Genomic DNA, 23,945 nt, shown 5'->3' with positions numbered 1-23,945 from the left:
ATATAGTCTTTGGTGGCTGTGAAACAAGGTCTCATTTAAATTTTTAATACAGATATGTTAAACAGAGGCACACTTATGAGTAAATATGTCCCATATGATACTATTAAACTAAAACATTTACGCTAGTAATAACAATACTGTACTAATTTACTACCATTATACTTGTATTATTATCTATACACTCTTTTTAGAAACTTTAGCTGGGCGGCGCCATTATCGTACAGACAACCAACGAGCCAGCCCTCTACCGCATAAATTTCATCCCCCCAAATCCGGTTTTTCCCCGCGCATTTAAGTCTATTATCACAAATTATTTTATCTTTGTATCAAAGGAATTTTTAAAATGTAATAGAATAGTTATTGCTGAATGCAGCTGTTACGTTTCTGATTACAATTGATAGAGACACTTGTACATAAGATAAATTAAAACCACAACACCCACTTCTTGTACAATAAAAGTTTTTAATTTAAAAAACGACGACTAGTTTCGTTGCCCCTTCGGGAACATCATCAGGTCTAACTCTATATTGCCGGAATAGACAGGTAATGTTGTCAAAGTCGGGTATGTGGCCTGTGTTAAATACGTGTTCTGCTAGGGCTGATTCATTAATTTTTAAATTACGGACGGCCAACTTATGCTCGTTAATTCTAAATTTAAAATTTCGTTTTGTTTGTCCAATGTACAAGTCGTCATTTTTTAAATTAAAAACTTTTATTGTACAAGAAGTGGGTGTTGTGGTTTTAATTTATTTTGATACGTTTCTGTACTTATTACAAAATACGAGGCGAGGCAACTCCAAAGCCGTTTTCGTTTCTCTCTCTCCTATCCCAGCTATCTGCTGCAGAAAATCTTGGTGCGCGCGGTGCAGTGGTGCCAGATCTTTTGGAAATTATTAATTCTTTTTAATTTTATAACGCTAGTACGGTGCATCCAACAGCCTAGGAATCGTAGCACTACCAAAAGAAAAATCTATGTAGTTTAGATCTCAAAACGTAATTATTATACTTTAATAATGGAAATTAATTCGGCGGCGAAATGTAGCATTTCACATTTTCCTCTCAATTAAGTTTAGTTTCCCCCCCTCTCATTTCAGCCACCATTGCCTAAAGTGAAATATTTCCTGATGGGCATTTAAAAATGGAAAAAGGATTTGGCATCAGTAATTAAACATACTTTGTTACATATTTATAATAAAATGATAATTATATATTTATATTATTTATTTATTTAAATATTATATATATTATTTTTTATATATATATATTTGTGTTCATAATAAATAAACACTGTTGTTAACAATTTCCAAAAGGTATATTTAGAATTTGGTTTTCAAAGTTTTAATTATTAACTTCAATTTCGCTGAAAAATGGTGGTAAGTCAGTTATGCAAAAATATTTAAAAAAGCAACTTCGTTTATTTTTCGCGAGTTGGAAGCGCAGAGTGTTGGAATATCGATGATGGTTTGAAATGCTTCTATATACTTAACAGTAACTTAAAAAACACGAAATGCCAATGCCGAAACAAACCTGAAGATCAAGATCGTTTAATTGGTGGCAAGGGAAATTCTGCACATTTAACACTTTTTAAATTTTTCTTCCCAAATGTTCACAACCATTTGTTTTAAAATTCATGGTCTCCTAATGAGCGAAACTATTCACACGAACCAACAGTTGACTTTGATTTGAAAACTTAAGTCCGGGAAAATTTCCAGCGGAGTTACAGACTAGCTATTTAGGCTTTCATTGGACAGGTTTAGAGAAGATTTCAAACCATATAATTTCATTTCACAATTTCCGAATAGTGAATAAATTAATTTACCATAAAATATTCTAACTTATCTAAAACACAACGCAGCCAATGAAATGGAAAAGCATTTGGTGGCGTCCGTGCGAATAGATCCTAAAAGGACTATCAAGTGTCCTGAGTATTTAGAGGTAGTAGCTATGGGGGACAGGAATTTAATTAAAAACCGCATTTCACAGTGCGCCTAATCTGCACCCCGTTATTGGCTCTATAGGCACGTTTCCGCAACGAGTGGTTTGGCAAAATCCTCTTCGTGCCAATCATCTTCAATAAACTGATAATTTAAAGGCGAGACAGCTAAGAGGCGGCTACAGATGTTTCACCCTCTGAACAGCGCTCCAAGTGGCCAAACACTTCGTAGACCCACCAAATAATGTCTTCAGTTGGTCAAGGGGTTCCTTTTACTCCGAATAAATGAAATCGGTGGAAATACTGAAAATGACACGATTATAGTTTTTCTCTTGATGCCAAATTAACGTTCAAAATAATTAACTCGTAATTGGTTGGTTTGAATACAACGATAAATTTTCAAAAAAGAGAAACGATCCATTCAAAGCGTGAACAATTCGCCATTAACGTGCAGTACGTACATTAACGAGCGCACATATTATCAATTGTTTGAAAATAAGCCACGTTTTACAACTCAATTGGTCCCAAAATATAATAACCCTAAATGAGTAAAAATGAGAATGAGATAATAAATTATTGTGTTGAATTTCCGAACGTTTTGTGATGTGTCACTATAGTTCCTCAGTGCCATATAAAATAATTCGAGTCATGTGATCAACAGCCTCCAGACAATCAGTACGCAACCAAGCTTGGACCTTCTTCAAGTTCTCTTCCATTCGATAACACTTTTCGTAAGTAACCAATTTCAAACATTTTCTTTTCACGGCAATAAATAATTTATTTCGGAGAATTATTTAGGAATTTACCAGCTTTCACTAGGAACTACAAAAGCAGTGCAGCACCAAATATTAGTCGGGATAAAGATTAGTTTAATAAGATAACGCTCAGTTAAATGGGGTTTAAGAACCTACAATCTACTGCCGCTACGAAATGACGTATCGATTAAAATAAGTAGGTCAAAAAATTTCAATCCAAGGATTTGGTTTGCTTGAAAGGAACCAATTAACCCACTAAAATAAAAATATCAAAACATTCCCACCAACAAAGTCTGTTATTGAAGATAGAGTGCTGTTCAATTACTAACATGTGTCAGATTTATAGCCCGGTGTACCGGTAAGATTGAAAATACACCACCGGAGGTCTATCATCAGAATGCCCTACGCCGGCGTCCACAAGCCCGGACATACGAATAATAAGTTATACTTATATAGACAGTATTTTCATAACGTGGTCATGGCTTTAATGGGAAGCTATTGCATGATGTCCCTTCCCAATCACGTCCAGCCTTTGAACCACGGCTGACATGTCTCAATTTCTCGCGAGTACCTTTCATATCTGACAATTCTTGATATCGCCTAGGAGCAATTAGTGATACAGCTTCAGGTATTAGAAAATCTACTATTGACGCGGTTAACCAAATTAATTATAAAGCAATTAATAGCAACCTTTCCACCAATGAACAAAAAATCTTACACAATCTGGAAAAAAATGATGGTATTTTTATCACTAGATCAGATAAAGGAGGACAAGTAGTTTTACTTGATAAATCAAACTACCTAAATGAAGTCACAGAACTATTAAAAGACACTTGTTATAAAAAACTAAAGAAGAACCCACTAGAAACTTACCATACTAAATTTTAAAAAACTTTAAACTCTTGTCACACCAGTAGAAGGAAAGTAAGGTCGACACTCCGATCCCAGGATCGAGGATCGAGGATCCAGGATTTAAGGGGTGAAATGGGGGTAAAATCGTCGAAAAATCAATATATTTATGGTATTCCTCGCGACGATTTGTTTTCCCGTATATCAACATATTGTGTTCAGGCCCAACTTGTTTATTTATATCCGCTTATCTCGAAAGATACTTGAAAGTATATCTTATCAAGTTTTATCGTACGTAATAAGTTGAAATGATGTAAAATTTGATAACCTAGGCGGCGTGCGCGGATTACCCGGGGGACGCGGTTAATTTGAATTTAAGAGTTTTTTTTGACGTCATGGAATATGGGACGCGGTTAACGTGCGCGGATTGGGGCGCGGTTAATTTGAATTTAAAACATGGATTTGAGTGTTTTGACGTCATGGAATATTCGTTGTTAAAATGACGTAGAATGGAAATATTTTTAAACTTCATTTTAATATCATTGTACTTAAATATGCTTGACACTTGAACCTTTCTCACGAGTATTTCAAACGAATATCTAAAGTTTAAGTATGAGAAACGTATCGTTCTCAAGTATTGTAATTGTACACGTGATTCCGTATGAGGACCGGGTAAATTCCTATATACGTAACGCGATACACTTCAAAATGCGTATACGTAGAATGAAATTAACTTTAAACTCCATTTTAATAAATAAGATATCGAAGATAAATAATTTCAGAGTATAAAAAGGGAAAACCGTATAATAGTAAGACCATATTTAGAAAGTTCACCATCTGAATTGTATTGGAAGTGACTCCGAGGAACCTTAAAATGTAAGTAGGAATACTCAGTGATAATTCTTAACTTTGTCTTAATGTATTTATTTTATAGGAATTGTTCATTTCCTGTGTCTGCTGACAAAGGGTTAATCGTTTATGCAGATGAAACCATCCACTGCGGTCTATTAGATTTAACAAAGGGTATCAAACTAACAGAAGCGGAACTGCAAGAGCTATGGACAAAGAAAGATGCCATTGAAGCTTATTTCAATAAAGAAACTGAAACTTCGTGGGTTTTCACAGGTTCTGAAACCAAACGGTTTTCGGTTCATAGATTTGCCGAACAAAAGGTTTTAGATGTTAGACAAATGTACCATGGTTATGGAGTAAACTATGGAAAACTGTTACCGACTAAAGGGGGGTAGCTTTCGCTCAATCTTCTTGGTTGAATTTCCTCGACCAGTACAAGTCTATTCAGAAGTGTTTAAAGAAAATCAATGAAATAAAGGAGGCGATGACTAACGTTGTAATTAAACAATTACACGAAGCTCTTAAGAAAGCGTGCAATGGCTGTCAAATTGATCATCCATCTCAACTCCAGCATGATTGTATCATGACGGATTATTCTAAGCGTGTAGATTTGCATTTTTATGAAATAATTATGTCGGTAGATTGTGAAAATATTATTGAAATGTTTACTATTCGCTGTGAATTGTCGAAAGAAATTTTAAATAATATAATGTCACTAATAATATGTAATGCTAAAAACTTGTTAAAAAACTAATAAAATTGATTGCACTAATGTTCCGATTCTCATTTACCATTATGGATTTAAGCTTACAACATCCAATGAATGGGCTTGGATTGAGAGGGGAGTTTTGCTTTTCAGCCTATATATCACGGCCTTTACATACTAAGTAGGCAAACTTTACTCGTATTTCAAAATTAAATTTTCATTAGAACAATTTTAGAAATGAAACGAAAGGCACCTTGGAATTATTAATATAACCAAAGGAAGGCGTGTAACATTTTAAACGAACACTAAAATACATATATTTTGATTGTTGAAATCGCACATATGTCCCAATAAAAGCCTCTGTTAAAATCCAATGCGAGAGTCTGTAAAATAAAAGACAACGCTTTTCATCAGCTAGGCTAATACCCAAGGCACCACCTTAGGCCTAAGTCATCATGCGACTTTTGCAGCCATTAATTCAGGTGGCCGGGTTACAATGCGTTGGAGGGTGGTGGCAAGCCATGCATACCACGCGTTCGAGCCAACAGCTCCCTACACTAACTATTACCGTTAACCTCAACAAGTTTTTGTTGCGGTTTAATTGATAAATTTCTTTAGTTTGCTTCCCTGATGGTGGGAATTAAAAATTCAGACAGTCAAAAGACAAAACAAACAGTTGTAATAAGGAATTATCACAAATTTTTATAGATAGGTTTTTCTCACCTTAAATAGTGAACCAATTTTGTAAGCTCATAAGAATTCTAATTTCTGCAATCGCTCAATTCTATACACCCTTTTTTCTTTTGCATATCCAACTGGTGTATAGTAAACGAATATTTGGCAGTATTTGCACAGTGAATTATTAGCGACTGACTAAGTTCAAATAAATCAATCTCTGCAGCCAATTGATATCATCCCACAATGAATTAGACGAATATACGGCGCTAGTCCAATGACATCTGCTTTTCATTGTACATCCATTCAATATATGTCGCAGTACGAAACCACTTTCTGTCTTGATTTCGACAAAAGTATATCGTAGACGAATATTTGGCCGTATTTGGACAGTGAGTTATCGAGAACTGACCGACTTGAAATAAACTGGTCTCCAGCCACTTGATATCAAAGAAGTACGCCACTACTCTGAAAAAGTGAATGTTTTTAAAAGGGCTCTTATATTCTCCGGTCCACACAGTCGCATGGGTTAGACAAATATATGGCACTAGTCCAATGACAGCTGCTTTTCAATGTAAACTCATTAATATCACAGTAAGAAACCTCTTTCTGTCTTGATTTTGACAAAAGCATATAGTGGAAGAATATTTGGCTGTATTTGAACAGTGAGTTATCGAGAACTGACCGCCTTGAAATAAACTGGTCTCCAGCCACTTGATATCAAAGAAGTACGCCACAACTCCGACCAAGATAATGTTTTTACAAGGGTTCTTATATTCTCCGGTCCCACAGTCACATGGTTTTGACAAATATATGGCACTAGTCCAACGACTCATGTTACAGCAACAAGATCGTTATTGCGTAATTCGCCAACTGGAATTTCGAAAGATTTTTCTTTCAACGGGTAATAAGATCGCAAATGATAATGAAGTTCCAACCAGTCGTACTCTGCTGGGTTCAACGTAGCAAACCATACTGAAAACATATACTTTTAGATTCGCAAAAACGTTTATAACCAATTCCTGGGTTACTTGGTACCTCGCATACTTTGCATGTAAGCAAACATGATAAAATACGCGATAAAGTAGATTAGTCCATAATTTAAAGGGATAATATAGCTAAATCCTAAACAAATTTGAAGAAATTAAAAAACTTACTAATAACTCGTACCAATAGGTCTTCGAGCAAACAAAAAACGAGAAACTCGGATCAAATAGATCTTCGAGTAATAAACGAAATCCAAGTTTCGCGTTTTTTGTTTGCTCGAAGACCAATTGGTACGAGTTATTAGTCAGTCTTTTTAATTTCTTCAAATTTGTTTATAATTTAGCTATATTATCCCTTTCAATTATGGACTAATCTACTTTTTCGCGTATTTTATCATTTTTCTCACAGTCCATAAGTGGTTTCTTCTAACTTCACTCATGTAAGCAAACTTACTAGCTTCTAGTTCTTTGTTATTACCATCCATTTGATTCACAGAAAAATTAACAGGAATAGACTTACTGATTTACTCGCAGTCATACGTAACATAACATTTATGCTATTCGACAAATCTTTGATTCCACTATCATAAAGAAGGCGCAAAAGGTATTGTTCGTTTTTAGAAAACCTTCTATCCGAGTATTTTCCGAAATCACCAGTGGGGTGTAAATCAAGGTTATTCTCCGGGGAATTATTTAATAAATCCAAAATCTTTTACATATTAACATTGAATTTAAATTTAAGTAATAAAGTAAGTAAATTAAGGTTAAATTATAACAACCATGTTATCGAAATGAAACCCATCCGAACTACACTCGAACACACCTCGTTAGGACGTAATAGCTATAGAATATTAACGCCTATAACCACTACACCAAGCTTCACCACGCTGACATATAATATTATTCGACACATTTATTTTCTAGAATACCAAGGCTTTTAGAAACTCGAGCTAACCCATCACATAGACGCCATTTTATTTCATTTTTCATGGACCAAAGTCATTTCAAAAGAGGCTAGCGCAACAACGTCAATTTTTCTGAGCATAGATGCTATCGTCACCTGATGTAAATTGAAATCAGCAAAATTCTTGAAAAATTATTTATAACCTTTCTTTTAAAATTTAATAGAAATAATCTGGCTAGGAAATTAATTTAAACTATAAACTAAAATCCCTTTAAAAAAGTTTCATCACAAACCAAGCCGTTTTACCTGTACAGGTGTCTAAAAGTTACTTAAACTTATGGGTACCTCATCACCAAAATATCTACGGCACGTCCCCATGGTATAATTATATTTTTTTATTTTTCGAAACTGTGATGATGTTTCAAGTTGAATTGAAATAAAATTATGTAATCATTTTTTCGGAAATTCTGGTATTGCCATTAACCGCTTCTATGACTAGTCCTGATAAGGCTTTAAGTTTATCCATGTTGGATTCAGACAATGCAACGAAAGGATTACCGTTCCAACCACCCGAGCATCGCTGCCTCCCAAAGTATTGCTGAAGAGGATCTTGATATAAGTGCTGCATCAACACTTATTTGGCACCTTTTCTAAGAAGGAATTTAACGGCTGTAATTGAGAAAAAAGAATCTTACTATCACTAAAATAATAAATATTTATTATAGCTGTACCAGTCATTCGTAGACCCTCAATTGTTGCTGCGCTCAAAAGCATTTTGTTCCTTTCGCTGTTTGAAAAATCGCCATGCCGATTCGTAACATCTTTCTCGCAATCTTCTAAATATTTCATGAAGCCTCTTTGTAATTTATTTTAAACGTTTTCTTGACGGATTAAGATGTTTAATGCAGTTCATCAATTGGGTTTGTTTGTTTTTATTTATAAAGAGCCCTAACTATTTCGTCTAGGGTCATTTAATGTACGTTCTAAGCCGTGTATTGCTAACGGTAAGGGGTTTTCCGTTTTTCTATTGGTAATTTTTGTTGTTTAATTTTATCGAAAGTATTGATAGTTTATAATAAATAAAATTTTTGTATTTGGATTGACTTGTACATGCTTCGTTGGGTTGTCGTGGTGAATCGACGTAAATTTGTTAAGAGCTTCCACTTATAGTTAAAATTTTCGCTTAACATTTATTTTCGTATATATCTCATTTTTATGGACTTATAATTCTATTTGTGTGGTTTTTCGTACTTTTATACTGTACCGAAAGTGTTGATAATGTGAACGAAAATTTATGTACGATGTTTTATTTGCATTGATCCAGACCAACCCTTTTCTCGTTCACCTTAATTACTAAAGTGGTAAAAGCTTTAGAATTGTGTAATTTCTAAATAATTTACCATATCGCTGTGATAATTAATAGTTGTTTAAGTAAATGTTTGATAAAATTTAAGTCGTTGTGAAAACCTGGTATAAGAGCAATAAACAATTTTTTGTTGTGATAGAACCAAATACATTTTCAATGTAGCAGCAACGGGATTAAAATCTCGTAAATTTTTGAATATATTAGTGAAATATATAAAACATAAAATTTTTAAGTTTTAGGCTCGTTTTCTTATTTTCTTCTAAAAAATGTATCGCCGTTATAACAGTTTTGATAAAGTGTAGTTATCGTATTCTGAGACGACGCGTGGGGAGCGAACTAACTCCCCTCCGAGGAGGGTAGCGTTGGTTTGACGTTTATTGATATACGAGCTGTCGTTTAGTCAAGTGGCTTCTTATGCTTTGTTAATGGTAAGGTTTTCGCTTCTTGTTAATACATTTTCTATTGGTGTGGATATTTGGATATCTACGATTCCTAATGCAGTCATTGATTTCCCGGGTGTGCGAGTCATTATATGATATTGGAAATTGGTCTTTTTCATGCGGTATATGTCACGACGTCAACAGGAAATCTACGAGTTGTCCACTACCAGATTTCGAATATAGCTATTCTACGGTATTTTCATCAAGGGCGAGTGTTGAAATAAAATGAGCGTTAAAGATGCGGCCATTATTTCAAAAGCGAGAAAAATACAAATACCATCTGTAGATATTTCTTTCATTAAAATTGGCTTCGTATTATATTTAACTGATAAACTTGTTCTGTAAATAGGGTTAAATTCAATTGTGCATTGTTTTATTACGTTCATCTCACTGTTGTAACTACTTAATTTATAATATTGTGAATAAATTAAACCCGATTGTTTCTTCTCAATTATTTTAATTATAATTTAAGTTATATACCGGGCGGGATTGAATCGGGATAACGTTTTTAGTAAATAACTCTGAAAATTTGGTCATCTCGAGGAATTAATACCACTATAGGGACAATTCTTCCGAGGAGAGGTATATTTTGGCTTTATCTGTCAAATCTGTCTAATTCTCTTAGGGAAATTTTAAGAAAGTTAATCGACTTTTTTCTGTAACGACTGTTGGGCCCTTAAGGGGTCGGAGTGTGGAATATCTGGTAGCTTTACCGGGGAGTCAGGGTCCGGCTCTTGAAACCCATAAGGGTGGTGGCGCAGGGGGAGATGTAAGTTCTGATAAAATGGTCCTATCTCCACCTCCAACTTCGGTCAGGTTTGGGCTGTAAACTGAGTTTCGGCTCAGGCTAACGGATAGGGTCCGTGCAAACTGGCTGCCTCGGCGGATTGGGTAGTTTGCTGCGGGGTGGCAGGTCTCCGTATGAGGCGCAGTGGTCCTGTTTCCCGGTCTTTTATGGTGATACCAGGATCTCCGGTGCCAGCTGTGCCGGGTTACTTGGGCTGCTGTGTGCTCGTCGTTCCCCTTTAGAAGCTCTCTCCAAATAGTTTGACTCTCTACCTACATAGGTAGGGCATTCACTCTTATTCGATACCTGACGTCCATCTTCTAGTCCTTCTCACCATCTTCAAATTTCAACTATTACTTTTCCTCAAAAAAAATTATTTCGATCATTCTCCTCCAATAATTATACTAGTGAGAGCGCATGGTGATAAATGGTTCGGAATTGGTATACAGCTCTGAAAATTGGTATACACGTGCCTCTAACTGTACTCTCGACGACCTAATTTAGTTTTCAAAAAACCTATTGGATAAAATTGTATTAACAAAAAAACCCGCTTGTTGCCGAGGAAGGGCACATCTTCGTTAAATAGTGTTAATAAAATAAATATATATCTACGTTGCACCGCGTCTCCGCAACTTTAGGATTAAAAAAATGTAAATCGCGTGTAGCTCGGGTGGTAAAGGTGGAAAAGTTATGAATTTTTTTAAGGTTATACGTGCCACAGTACTACTTAACACCTGATATGGAACCACATCGAGATATTTATTTATTTATTTTTATTTTTTATCAAATTTCCCGCTTTCTTCAAATTTAATCTTTTTTATATCGAATTTCCATGGTAACCACAACTAAGCACCACCTTCAAATGCGCGAAGGCTAACCTTAAATGTACCATTATGTACGTGAGTGAAGAAAATTCTGATAATTAAGAAATATTAACATTCTATGTTTTACCCGTACACTGTGTCCAAATAATGCGGTTTTCCTTAATTAATCAAAAATAAATATTTCAATATTTCCATATTTATGTTCTATAATTATATAATTATAATAATAATAATAATTGTTATTTAAAAAAATCACATTGCATAAAGTATGTAATAAACGTAGAACATTTCAGTTGTATTTGAAGTTTTTGTTATTTATTAGGTAGAAAAAAACTAGAAATTTAAGAAAAAACGTCAATGGAAATATATCTCTTTGCACGGCCAACTTCGATCACGCGTACCGCGCTTTAGCGGCCCGGTCAATCGCCTGAATTTACCGTGTATATATTTTCCCACCAGGGTTTCGCTACGACCAAAATTTAACGTTAGTCAGATAGGAAAAATCCACAAAAAACAATTATTTTTAAATACATTTTAAAAAACATTGAATTAAACCGAATGTAGGTTAATATTTAACTAATAATATAATAATTTTTTAATGATTCTAATTTTTAACGGTGTTTATAAATTATAAAAGAGTTAAACAGAAACCAAGAACATCCTCTATATGCTGCCAGTATTATTGTTTAATACTTGAAACACATGTAAATAAATAAATAAAACTAAAAGTGAAAAAAAGATTCACTATACTTCTGGGTAAATATATTATTCTAACATTATTTATTAAATAATATTAAGTTAAAATATATTATAAGAGCAATAAATTTTAATTTTAGGTTTTCAACAAGTTTTAAGCTTCCGTCTTTTTAAACCTAGAATAATATTGTATATTTAGTAAGAGCCGGTTTGTAATTTTATATGACTGAAAATTTCTCCATAATAAAGGTACACACCTGAACGGAAATCATCCTCCTTGAAATGCGGTCTGAAGACCATCTATCTTTTACCTATTTAGTTCCAAAGATGTAGCTAAGCATCTTTTATCTTCAATCATATTAGTTTTAAGATTCTCACTCTTAAAACTAATTAGATTTACAGAAAATACTACCTAAGAACGGTTATAAACTCGTGGATTTGCTATATATATATACTATTAATAAAGATTTGTTATTATTAAAGATTTATAAATTTTAAGATAGACATTATTTACGCGTCAAAACGCTCTAAACACCTCTACATCCTACAAAATTATGTATTCTAATATGGCGCCTTCGCGTAAAAAACGGGTCTCTTTTTCTTCATTTAATATTTATAAGGTAATATTTTTTTAATTATGAATTATACATAAATATATTGCGAAGAGATAGTTTAACTTACTATACCTTGTTTTTTCTAAATGGGAAAGTGGAAAACCGAAGAAAAAACATTTTCCCGTGATTTCGCTTGTATTCCCCGCCTTTGGTGATAATAGAGTTTTGGTCGATGCGAGGCGATTGACGGGGCCGCTAAAGCGCGATACGCGTGATCGAAGTTGGCCGTGCTCTATGTGGTTTCATATCAGGTTTTAAGTAGAACCGTGACACGTATCACCATAAAAAACCATAACTTTACCACCATTACCACCCGAGTTACACGAAATTTACCGTTTTCGCCATTGAATTGGTAATAGTACCGCTAGAATGACATAGGCGCGTTCGGTAGTCGTGGTTTCGCGAAACAAATTCTGAAATTTCCAGTCGGCGCACTCAGCCGTCAACTCTATCATTATACGGGTGGCGCCATCTATAACTTTCCAAGTACATTAGTACTATTAATTCAATTGTTTAGTATATAGTTCCCGCCGCTAACAGCGGATGGCGCCACCGATTAAAATTTGAATGAAACATTTAAATTGAAATCTACCGTAAAAATCCAAACTTAGACGACTTGAAAAACTTTGTTTTTTACTTGGCAAATTTCACTTACCTCCCCCCCCCCCCAAACGTACTCTCTTCGGTACGCCCCTGAACGTGCCATAACACAGACGCCGCTAAATTATTGGCTACGAGGACGCGTCCGAAAATGGAGCAATGATGCTTGACTGGCCGCCAACGGGCTAGCACGCGTGTGAGTTTGGACTCGAGAGTCGTTCAATTGCAGTCGAGGTAGGCGGGTGAGTGACCAAGGTCGACACCGAGAAACCGACAACCGTCGGACCGGAAAGCAAATCCTAGAGGAGCGTCAGTGTGACCGATCCACGATCCGCACCATAACCCGGTTGACTTGATAGTGTTAACGCGCGCGCCTGGGACGCGGTAAATTAAATCAAGACAGGAACGCAAAATGGGAAACTCGTAATCGTCGCGAATCATAGCGGTGAGGTCGTCGGCGTACGTGGAGTTAATGAGGGCACGATGAAGGAAGGTTGAGGGTAGGCGGGAAAGACGCGAATCTAGCAGACGAAGCAAAGGTTCAACCGCAAGTACGTAGAGTTAGCTAGACAGCGGGCATCCCTGCCGAATACCGCTAACAATAGACTAATATGTCTCTTTCTTCCTCGCACTCGTACCTATGGAGCACCTGGCCCTCTGCTGGAGTGTCTTTAGGGCTCTCTCCCGCTCTCGCGCAGTCGGTAGTATTCAATGACTCGTTTCCGGGTCACTGCGTGTATATTCGTTTTTCCCGCGATACTCCGGACGCTCCTTTTTTCGATCATCTCTTCGGGATCTACGTCCCTTATTCTGCCTACTCCCTCGCTCTTCAAACGCTGGATTACGTTCGGTCGTGGCTGGCGGCGGTTGTTGACGCCGATAATGTTTATTTGTTCGGCGACTTCAACTACACGCTAGATCCCGCGATTGACCGTGCCGGTTGCGTCGAGTGGCGCACGGGCGTAGCGACAGCTATAGCCAGCTTGGTCGGGGATTTCGAACTCGTCGACGCCTTTCGACGTCTCTATCCTCATCGACACTCTTTCACTTGGTGCACTAGAACCACCCATGGTCTCATGTCGGCACGCTTTGATCGTTTGTACTATTTTACTACTGCTTCTCTCACCTCGGTTTCCCATTTACCGACGTTCTTCTCCGATCACGACGCAGTCTTCTGCGCCTTCACGGAGGACGCGACCATCTCGCGAATGGCTCCCTTTTGGCGCCTATCCCCGGAATTGCTTTTAAATACCGCGTTTGCCACTAAGGTACGCGTGAAAATCGTATCTCTTATTCGCGCTCGTCCTGAGCGTGTCACCTGGAGCTATTGGTGGTTTAGATTGTTTAAGCCCTCGATAAAGTCTTTCCTGATCAGCTTCGCTCACGAGTCGTGCGTTAACGAATCGGTTCATCGCAAGTCTCTCGAGAGTGCCCTGAGCTCGTTTTCTCCCGATTCCCCAGAGTAAATCCAGTGTCGCGAAGAGCTTCACACTTTTCATCTCAGTCAGGCGACGGCAAGTCTTGTCCGTTCTAGAACCGATTTCTCGCGCGCAGTTGATACTTCATCCAAGCAGTTTTACGGGCTTGACAAAACGTTCCGCGCTTCGTCGGTGGTCCACGCGTTGTACGATACCTCAGGCGTCCTAGTTCGTGACGCCGTGTCCCTACGCGACTGTGTCGTCAATTTCTATTCATCCCTTTATTCCCATCTCTGCCCCTCTCCTTCCGCGGAGCCCTCGGAGGCGGACTTATTCGCCCAACTTCCCACTTTGACCCATGATGACGTCAATAGGCTCACTCAGACTATCACCGCCAACGATATCATCGAGGCCCTTTCGACTCTACCTCGTGGTAAGGCGTCGGGCCGCTCTTGTTTCAAGTTTATCGCAACCTCCAAATAAACCAGCGTTTCGCTTCAACCTCCGCCGAGTCTGTCATTTCTCTTATCCCAAAGAAAGGTGATTTACACTCTCTCTCCAACTGGCGGCCAATTTCGGTCTCCAACGCCGATTATAAGCTCTACGGCAAGGTTCTCGTCAGCCGTTTGAAGCCGGTAATTTGCTCGGTCGTCCACGCCTCTCAACCGTACGCGATTCCTGGTCGTTCTATTTACGACACGCTGTCCGTCATCAGGGACCTCGTCTCTCTCGCGAACCGCCTTAACGAACCCCATGCCGTCGTGAACATCGACTTTGAGAAGGCCTTCGCTCGCGTAAGCCATGGGTATCTCTTAAACCTGCTTAAACGCGTCGGCTTTCCCAAACCTTTGATAGCCTCTTTACGGGTAATCTATACGAATTCGACCTTCCGCGTCCGGTATAACAACACTGTCATCGACCTCATTCCCTTCCATCGAGGCATTCGACAGGGGTGCCCATTATCAGGGATGCTTTTCTCCCGACATCGTATCACGGCTCGCCTTGGGCCAAGTCATCACTCGATCGTCACAGGCCCTTTCGCTGACGACTCAAATTCCTTCCTCCGAGAAGATCAATAATTCGACATGCTCAAAGACTCTTTGGACAAATATGTTCTCTCCAAGGGAGAGCTTTAATCGCCAAAGCGCTCATCGCGAGTGTTTTGTGGCACCGACTCTAAGTGCTTCATCCTCCAACCGAGTTCGTGACGTCCGCCCAGAAAGCTCTCAACGACTTTATGTGGGATGGTATTCACTGGGTGCCGTCCTCCTCCTTATACCTCGACAAACGTTTCGGTGGCGTCGGTCTCGTCAACGTACCATCAAAGATCAAGGCTTTTCGCGTCGTCGAAGCGCTGTCTCTCTCAACTGGACTCGGCGCGACGATGCCGCGAGTGCTCACCGCCTCTGCCATTCTTCGTGTGTGCAACCCTACTTTCACGTCGCTCGAAGACTCGCTCCTTCGTCTTCCGACGCTACAAGTCGCCGACTGTTTCTACGCCTCTCTTCTGGCCAGCTGATTTTCCTCGGGAGTCATCTACTCGACCTCCGAAGTTACGCTCGCGACTATACGTACCTTACCACTCTTCGACTCTCCGTTTGTAAAGTCGGTCGGTAGTAATCCACTCGCAGCCGCCCCGCACGGCGCTTTCGTACTTTCGGGCCGCAGCAAGTCCTGGATTCCCGATCGCGATGTGTTCGGAGACTCGCGACCATCTCGTACTCGAATAGTGGCCCTTCGCGAAATACCCGCGGCTATAATCCGGTCCTTTCCAGGGGTGTTTAACTCTACCGGAATCTCTCGAACTTTTAATTTTGGAATTTTGACCTCTCACGGTTTCGTGATTGAGTCCCGCGCCGGTACCACTATTACGCGTCTCTGTTTAAACGACGACCAGTCAACGCGCTCAGTATACCATGCCCTCGTGGGCAGAGAACAACCCGCCGTTCAACCTAACAAGGGCGCTCCATTATCAAGCTAAAACTACAAACAGTCAATAAAGATATATTTTAATTTTCTTACCGTGATAGATGAACCATACTATAATAATAATCAAATATTTAAATAAAAACATTAACTTTCACTTATTTTTGTTACCTTTGATTTGAATTATTAATGCTACTATGTTATTTTAAATGGGTTACCTTTTAATTATTTTTTGTAAAATATTTCATTTAAATACTAAATATAAAACAAAAGTTTCAGTCTCATCTAACAAAAAAATTGCGCCCTAGTATTTCGTGAACATCCATACGCAGTTTTATGTTAAAAAAAGACCCTACTCTATTTTTAAACAAAAAAATAACCAAGGTTTTAATTAAAATGAATATATTTAAATTCCATGAAGTAGCAGTTCTTTTTATAATAAATCTTTTTAACCAATTTAAAATAGAACCGTGGATCGAAACTTTAATACTCAAGAAAAAAGAACGTTTTACTAAAAAATTAAAAAAATGAGAATTTTATTTGGTGTACTTTAATTTCGTTTAAAGAAATATATACAATAATTTCATTTCTTTATAGAGAACAAGGACAATTTGCACTCAATGGCCCGTTTTGGGGGATGCACAACTGCACTATTACTTATTCCCGGATAGCTCCATCAGTACATCGTTGATTCGATTCAACTCTATTGCGGCATCACTGTCGATGCTTCTGAATCGGCACTGGCATTCTACTCGTTCACTCTCCATTGTTTTACAGAAGCAGGTAAGTTCCGAATTATCCCCATCCTTGCAGTCGGTCACGCCTTCGCACTCTAAACAAATTTTAAAAGTGTTCGTGATTAATGGTCGTTGAGTATTCTCTCCTTTTAAATGTAGTTTTCTTAATTTCCTAAATTATTCCAAAACTATTCTAGAAATGTGTATATTATTTTTATCTAAACCACGTCTCAATACCTGTTCCTCGCGAGAATCCAACCCCTCAATACTACCCTTCAAACTGATTTACGGGTAATCGCGGTTTTATATAATAAGCTGTTGAACTCCAATCGGTAGCGAAAAGCCCTAAACTTGGAATTGCTTCGCTCACCAGCGCTCCTACCGAGAGAATAGCGAAACGTTTCGACTCAAATATCGAACGACGTAAAAAATAAATTACGTCTAAGGTCTTTCGCTAATTTGGCACGCCTGTTTAACATTTGGGTAGAAATCATATCAATTTCGGACACCCGCGGCGCTCCCAGAAACAATCAGAAAGGGGGTGGAGAAAAGATTAGCACTTTCACCTCGCAGCAAAAGGATCCGGGTTTGATAACAGCTTGTGGCACTGGTTGAAAACTCGGAACAACTCCTTCCGCGTTGAGTTTGCAAGTTCTCCGCCCACTGGTTTAAGGGGTTTTCCCGCGAGCTCTTCGGTTTCGACTCCCATTAAAACTTGTTGAAGTTAACGGTAATAGTTAGTGTAGGGAACTATTGGCTCGCGTGGCATTCAGGGTTTGCCACCACCCTCCTACGTATTGTAACCCGGCCACCTGAATTAATGGCTTTAAAAGTCGCTTAATGACTAAAGGCCTAAGGTGGGGCCTTGGCTATTAGCCTAGATGATTATTATTGTCCACTCAGTCACAATCAATCGGGAGTTATTCGAAATGGGAGTATGTAATGTACCTCACATCACGGAGTCACCGAAGCGCCATCTGTGGCAATTTCCCACGAAGCTAAAATTTATTTTAAAACGCTCTACCTCTCGTGCAAAAGAGCAAATATTTCGGAATACGTATTGCACAAACTGAACATTAAGATAAATATCTAAAATATAAAAGTCACGGTGTATATAACCATCTAAGCTAATGATAATTGGCGAAAACCTTTCAATCTAGCTAACGCGATTTAAACGTTAGTATTAATGTTTAATATTTGAATTTGAAAAAAAAATGTTGAGTCAAAACAAATGATAATTTACTTACTTTTGCCAAAATATTTCGCTGATTGTCCATATCCATCGGGTTGAAGACTTCCAGCGGTGGATGAGTTGAGAGCGACAGCTACGAGCCACAAAGCAATTAACCAGGATCGATTCATTGCTTATGACAAATTTCCAATTTACGGTATCCTGAGCAAACGAAATGAAATGTCATAAAATGACTGTTGTAGTGACAAATGGGAAATGAAAAACTTAAATTTAAATTCAATTAGCCTGTAAATTGAGAATGCCTCTACGGCGTAAATGAAAGGTACTCGCGAGAAATTGAGACGTGTCAGCCGTGGTTCAAAGGCTGGACGTGATTGGGAAGGGGACATCATGCAAGAGCTTCCCATTATAACCATGACCTAACTAATTATTCGTATATCAGTAATTGATCTGCACTTTATCTTCAATAACAGACTTTGTTGGTGGAAATGTTTTGGTATTTTTATTTCAGTGGGTTAATTGGTTTCTTTCAAGCAAACCAAATCCTTGGATTGAAAATTTTTGACTAACCTAATTTTAATCTATACGTCATTTCGTAGCGGCAGTAGCTAAGAATTATCTTATTATACTATTCTTTACCCCGACTAATATTTGGTGTTGCACTGCTTGTGTCGTTTCTAGAGCAAGCTGGTAAATTTCTAAATAATTCTCCGAAATATAATATTTAAAGGGGCTCCAAAGTTCGGTGTAATAAAAAAGGAAGTTGAGCATGTTTTTCCTTCCCCCCAACCCCTCACTTGGCTTTGGCAGTGTTAAAAATCTGTGTTATATTTTATTAATTAAAGTAGTTAATGTTAATCTTAATTTCGTAAATGTTATTTTATGTATAGTAATAAGGTAAAATAAATAATTTTGTATAAAAGTAAAGGAAAACATAGAATGTAAATTGTAAAATATAACTAAAAGCTATCTAAACTTATCTTTGTAAAATATTAGTATTTAAACTTGAAAATAACCGTTGGAAATAATCCTTTGTAAAACTCATCCAAGGATATATTCATTGTTTACGTGTTACTGCGTGTCAAATGTAACAACCCATCAAGGTCGTCCGCGGCCTAGCCCGCATTTCTCAATGTATTGTAACTCGTTCGCTTGGTCTATTTCCCAAACTTTCCCTCGCGTCCGAGGAGCCCCTGCACTGAGTCCTTGACGTCACAACCGAGGCTTCTTTTATATTGTTTTGTAAAAATTCTTCACTTTTGTCAATAGTTGAAATCTGCATTGTCAAAGACGAACTGAATGTAGCCTTCAGTGTCAATAGCTATAGTGTCAGGATGTCGCACTACCGCCCTTTCGAATCTCAGAACTTCCTTGTAAGAAGAGCGCGAGCCAAGATTTGATAAGAGATCTATTAGTTGCCGTGAAGCGTAGTGACGGTGCAAGTGTACACCCGAGCCAAATTGAAAAGATGAGACGAAAGAGCGTGGTCGAACCGCCGAAATAATCGCGTGCTCTATTGCAACGCATTTCTTCAGAGGAGCTTTCGTTACATTTTCAATTAAAATACGGGATTTGTTCTGGACTACCACTTAAAATATCGCTTTCAGAGGGGTACGTCGTCGTGTCGTAGACTTGTGAGCGAATATCTTCTCGAATAATATTAGCGGCGGCTTTTACAATTCGCTTTCTTTCATTGTATGGATTTTGGTTCCTTTCGCTGTACCACTTATCTAGAAATAAATGATCCGCAGATTCTACCAATGTTAAAATACTTGGCTTTGGTGTGCAATCCGTAATTTTAATTTTATCTCCGAATGCCTGAATAAGCTTACGTCTGAAATGAACCTCGGTGTAACAGTTCTCTTCGTCACAGAATTCTTGCATTTTCTCAAAAAGTTCTTTAAATAATATTGGCATTCGTCGTTATTTGATATGTATTCGCAAACTTTGTTAAATGCTTCAATCGCGTTTAAGTATTCCGGTCTGGTGGTGGTAGTTTCTTTTGATGTATGATCTACTTGAGCGAATTTTGTGTAACACAGAGACCAATCTATCGAATGACCAATTCTCGCCAACTCCTTCGCTCCCCATTTATCCTGGCGTTTCCCAAAGATTTCTTTAATTGAATCTATGATATGCAATGTCATAATCTGGCGAATGGAAATTCGGTTTTGTTTCGGTTTCTTAATTTCCTCTGATATATCGGCGGAATTTCCACAAAATAAACATAGTTCTTTAAAGTCGAAAGAGTCTATCGAAGACAGCGGCGGCGATCGGTAAACATTTATGTGGGGGCACGGGCCATTATTTTTTATCCAAAAATGCATATAATTAAAACTTAAGCAAGAAAATGTACAGCTCTAAATTTTTATTACTATATATATTATTTTGAATGTGTTCTTTCTTATATCTCATCCATCAATGAATACATTGATAACAAAAATTAAGTCGATATCTTTCGAAAAATATTAAGCCTTTCTTGGCCACATACTTTACGAAGGTATTTTAACTAAAATATGGTACATGACGGGCGATTTTCTGTTTGGACGAATCTATTGAAATCAATTTTACGGTTATATCATCTTAATGCTACTCGCATCTGCAATCTCAAAATAACCCAAATAAAGGCAGTGAGAATATAAATTTTTCCCTGATTGCTATTTTTTCTCAATTTTATTTCTGTGGGGGCTCTGCCCTCGTTTGTTTTCCCCTGTGGGGGCTTGAGCCCCAGAGCCCCCACGGGATCGCCGTCACTGATCGAAGATCTTAAACAGTGGCTGCGGCTATAGCTTTTGCAATTGAAGACGAACGAGTGTAGTCTTTTCTACAAGCACTGTGTAAGGTAACGCTATCCAACCCGGCAAGTTTTCTTTCGAGTCCATCTTTTCTTTTGATACTGGATTCTATGACGGTTTTAAGCCCTCGAGTTACGCAAACAATATCCCCGTTAGACAAACTTTTTTCGCATATTATACACGCCATAATTTCGAAACATTAAAAAATAAAACTGGCACACTATTGGGTTTAACGTTATTAAAATAAGCCTCGGAAGTAGCTTAGCCTTTGATATTTTTCAACTTACCAAAGTTTTCTAATATATTTATCGGGCAAATTACAACCTCATTACAACTTAATTGTAACATGAAAAGTAATTAAGTAAAAGTTTGTTTAAACAGAAAACAGATCACCACTGTAGCCTAAAAATCTGAGTGAAATCAACTTTGCAAATTTGGTTCTCGAATAAACCTGTCAGGTTTTAGTATAAGTATGAAACGCCACCTATCGATAGTATTGGTAAATCTGTAAATTTAATTTCTTTCTTATAAAACATTTTTTTTGTAAAACTGAGTTAAATATATATTGTTTAAGTAATTTACAATTTTAAAGTACATAATATTTTGTATTTCGTCAAATTGCCAGATGAATAAGAAAGTAGACAAATTGCTATGCAGCCTATGGCGGATATGCTTGTCCAAATCGACCTATGTCTCTCCGTACTGCGTATCAAAGTAGCCTTAACATACACTTGGAACTGTCGAAGCTGACGTTTCTTTAATCCCGTTTGGTGCAAGGCTAGCTTGAACTTCCCCAAAAGAGATACATTTCGGTATTCCCTTAGAAAACTATTTCCCCCCGCAGAGGCAAAAGAACGTTTTTTTGCTATCGGTTTATTCGTCTCCACCCAATATAGTTTCATTCTCTACCGCACAGCGGCGCTGGGTCAAAATATTTTTCAAATCTTTCATTTTCGCGGGAATCGGAGAGACAAGATTTGACATCACATTTTCTGGACAAATATTCCAACTTGAAAGGGCTTATTTGTCTACTTAGAGGTATCATTAACTTATGGAAATATTGACGTTGAATACCATTTTTTAAATGGCTCCAAAAGTAAGAACTAAAAATATTACCGATTATAAAAAATTATTCTTTTCTGTTATCCGTTTAAATACATTTATATTACCTTCCTTTTACCAGAAGTAAATGAACCGAAGTTATTGAAATAGCGCTAAGAATCGGAGGGCGTTTTCCTTATGAATATAATGAGAAAATCAAGTCAAATAAAAGCTAATTTCCATCCCCGTCTTTTGACGCGATAAATTGCGCTTGGGAATTGTGGGTTTAGCTAGATATATGTATAAATTATGGTTTATAAAAACCAAAATGTTCGTTTTTCGACCTAGGAGCGCGCAAAATTTCAAATTCGAGGTCAAAATATTACTTCATAAGGAAGTAAGTATCATTTACTTCTGCTTTTACTAAATAAAAATTATTTAAAATTGGCAGCCATTTTCCCAAATGGCGGCTAGTTCAATTGAATTTTTTTATATAATAGATATAGTTATAAAAGCATATAAGCCGTTGGAACTAAATGTTTACTGCTTTCCGTTGCGAAAATAAAAAATTTCTTTTAAAAACGCCAAATGGCAGCCATTCTCCAAAATGGTGGCTCGAAATTTTTTATCTCGTAGATATAGTTCTAAAAGCATATTAGCCGTTGGAATTAAATTTATACAGTTTACCGTTGCCGTTAGCATTTTGAATGTAGGAGTATTTAACGGAGATCCAGAAGTCAATATCAGCGATAGATTATAATCCTTTTGGGAATTGGAGCGTTTAGGGATACGACAAAAGGAAAGCAAAGCGCCCTCGCCAGAAGAAAAAATAGCAATGACGCAATTTGAAGAGAGCGTTAAATATGAAAACCATAAATATCAAGTTAGTCTACCCTGGATTGACGAAGAACCCGAGCTTCGCGACAACAAAGTGGTAGCGGAAAGAAGATTTAATAGTCTGCTCCATCGATTCCAGAGAAATCCGGTCCTATTTGCAGACTACAGAGAGATTTTCGAAGACTACGAAAAGCGAGGGATTATCGAAAAGGTGAAAAGCGACGAATATACTAAAACGAAGCCAATCTACTATATCCCGCATCAACCATTGATAAGGGAGGAAGGTATCACTGCAAAGGTTAGGATCGTCTTTGACGCTTCCAGCCACGAAAAGAGTGAAAAATCCCTAAATGATTGTCTCTACGCGGGTCCTAATTTCAGGGCCGTGCAGAGGTATCCTGGGGCCTAGGGTCAAACTTACTCGCGGGCCCCTTCGATTTGCACCCCCCTTGAGCCCTGAAACTTTTTCCCGAGTAACCTTGATTTGCACTTCCCCCCCTTGAGCTTCTTCGATGGGCCCTACATCTACGGGCCCCGGGGATTTTGCCCCCTCCCCCTGCACGGCCCTGCCTAATTTAAACCCGGACTAGCTTGACGTCTTAGTTTAATTAAGAATTAGAAAAATTGCTGATATCGCGCGATCTTTCTTGCAAATAGAGATCAATCCCGCTGACAGAGATGCGGGACGTTTTTTGTGGCTTAAAAATCCCAAGAAATTATAAAGGAATCCCGATCTAGAGGCGTATCGACATAAGAGAGTTTTATTTGGATTAACTTCGAGCCCGTTTCATTTTGCGGCGACCATAAAACACCACCTAAAAATTATCAGGAAGAATTTCCGGAAACCCGCGAGTCGCTAGAAAAGGAGTTGTATGTAGACGATTTGATATCAAGCATTGACGACGTCGATTCAGCCTGCAATTTGGCGAAAGAGTCGAAAGTTATACTAAATGAGCTAATATGGAGCTTAGAAAGTAGCAAACCAACTCGAGCGAACTACGAGAAAAATTAC

The 23,945-nt window shown here is 37.8% G+C and overlaps 1 long non-coding RNA gene across 13 annotated transcripts in view; it reads left to right on the top strand.

Annotated features, from left to right (window-relative positions):
- Positions 1 to 23,945, top strand: part of LOC149958602 (uncharacterized) — a 194,975-nt gene that overhangs the window by 27,949 nt on the left and 143,081 nt on the right. For 4 of the 13 annotated variants that reach the window (XR_016478534.1, XR_016478536.1, XR_016478535.1 and 1 more), the window contains one exon: positions 16,929 to 17,114. This is a non-coding gene — a long non-coding RNA (uncharacterized LOC149958602). Of the gene's footprint in view, positions 1 to 2,530; positions 2,665 to 16,928; positions 17,115 to 19,529; positions 20,750 to 23,945 lie in introns of those variants that run through there. The other 9 variants (XR_016478541.1, XR_016478539.1, XR_016478540.1 and 6 more) reach the window with 6 other exon arrangements.

The sequence above is a fragment of the Leiobunum rupestre genome, chromosome 2, assembly GCF_980474605.1.
Source record: "Leiobunum rupestre chromosome 2, qqLeiRupe1.1.hap1, whole genome shotgun sequence".
Classification (NCBI taxonomy): Eukaryota; Metazoa; Arthropoda; class Arachnida; order Opiliones; family Sclerosomatidae; genus Leiobunum; species Leiobunum rupestre.
This window is presented reverse-complemented; position numbering and strand designations above follow the sequence as displayed.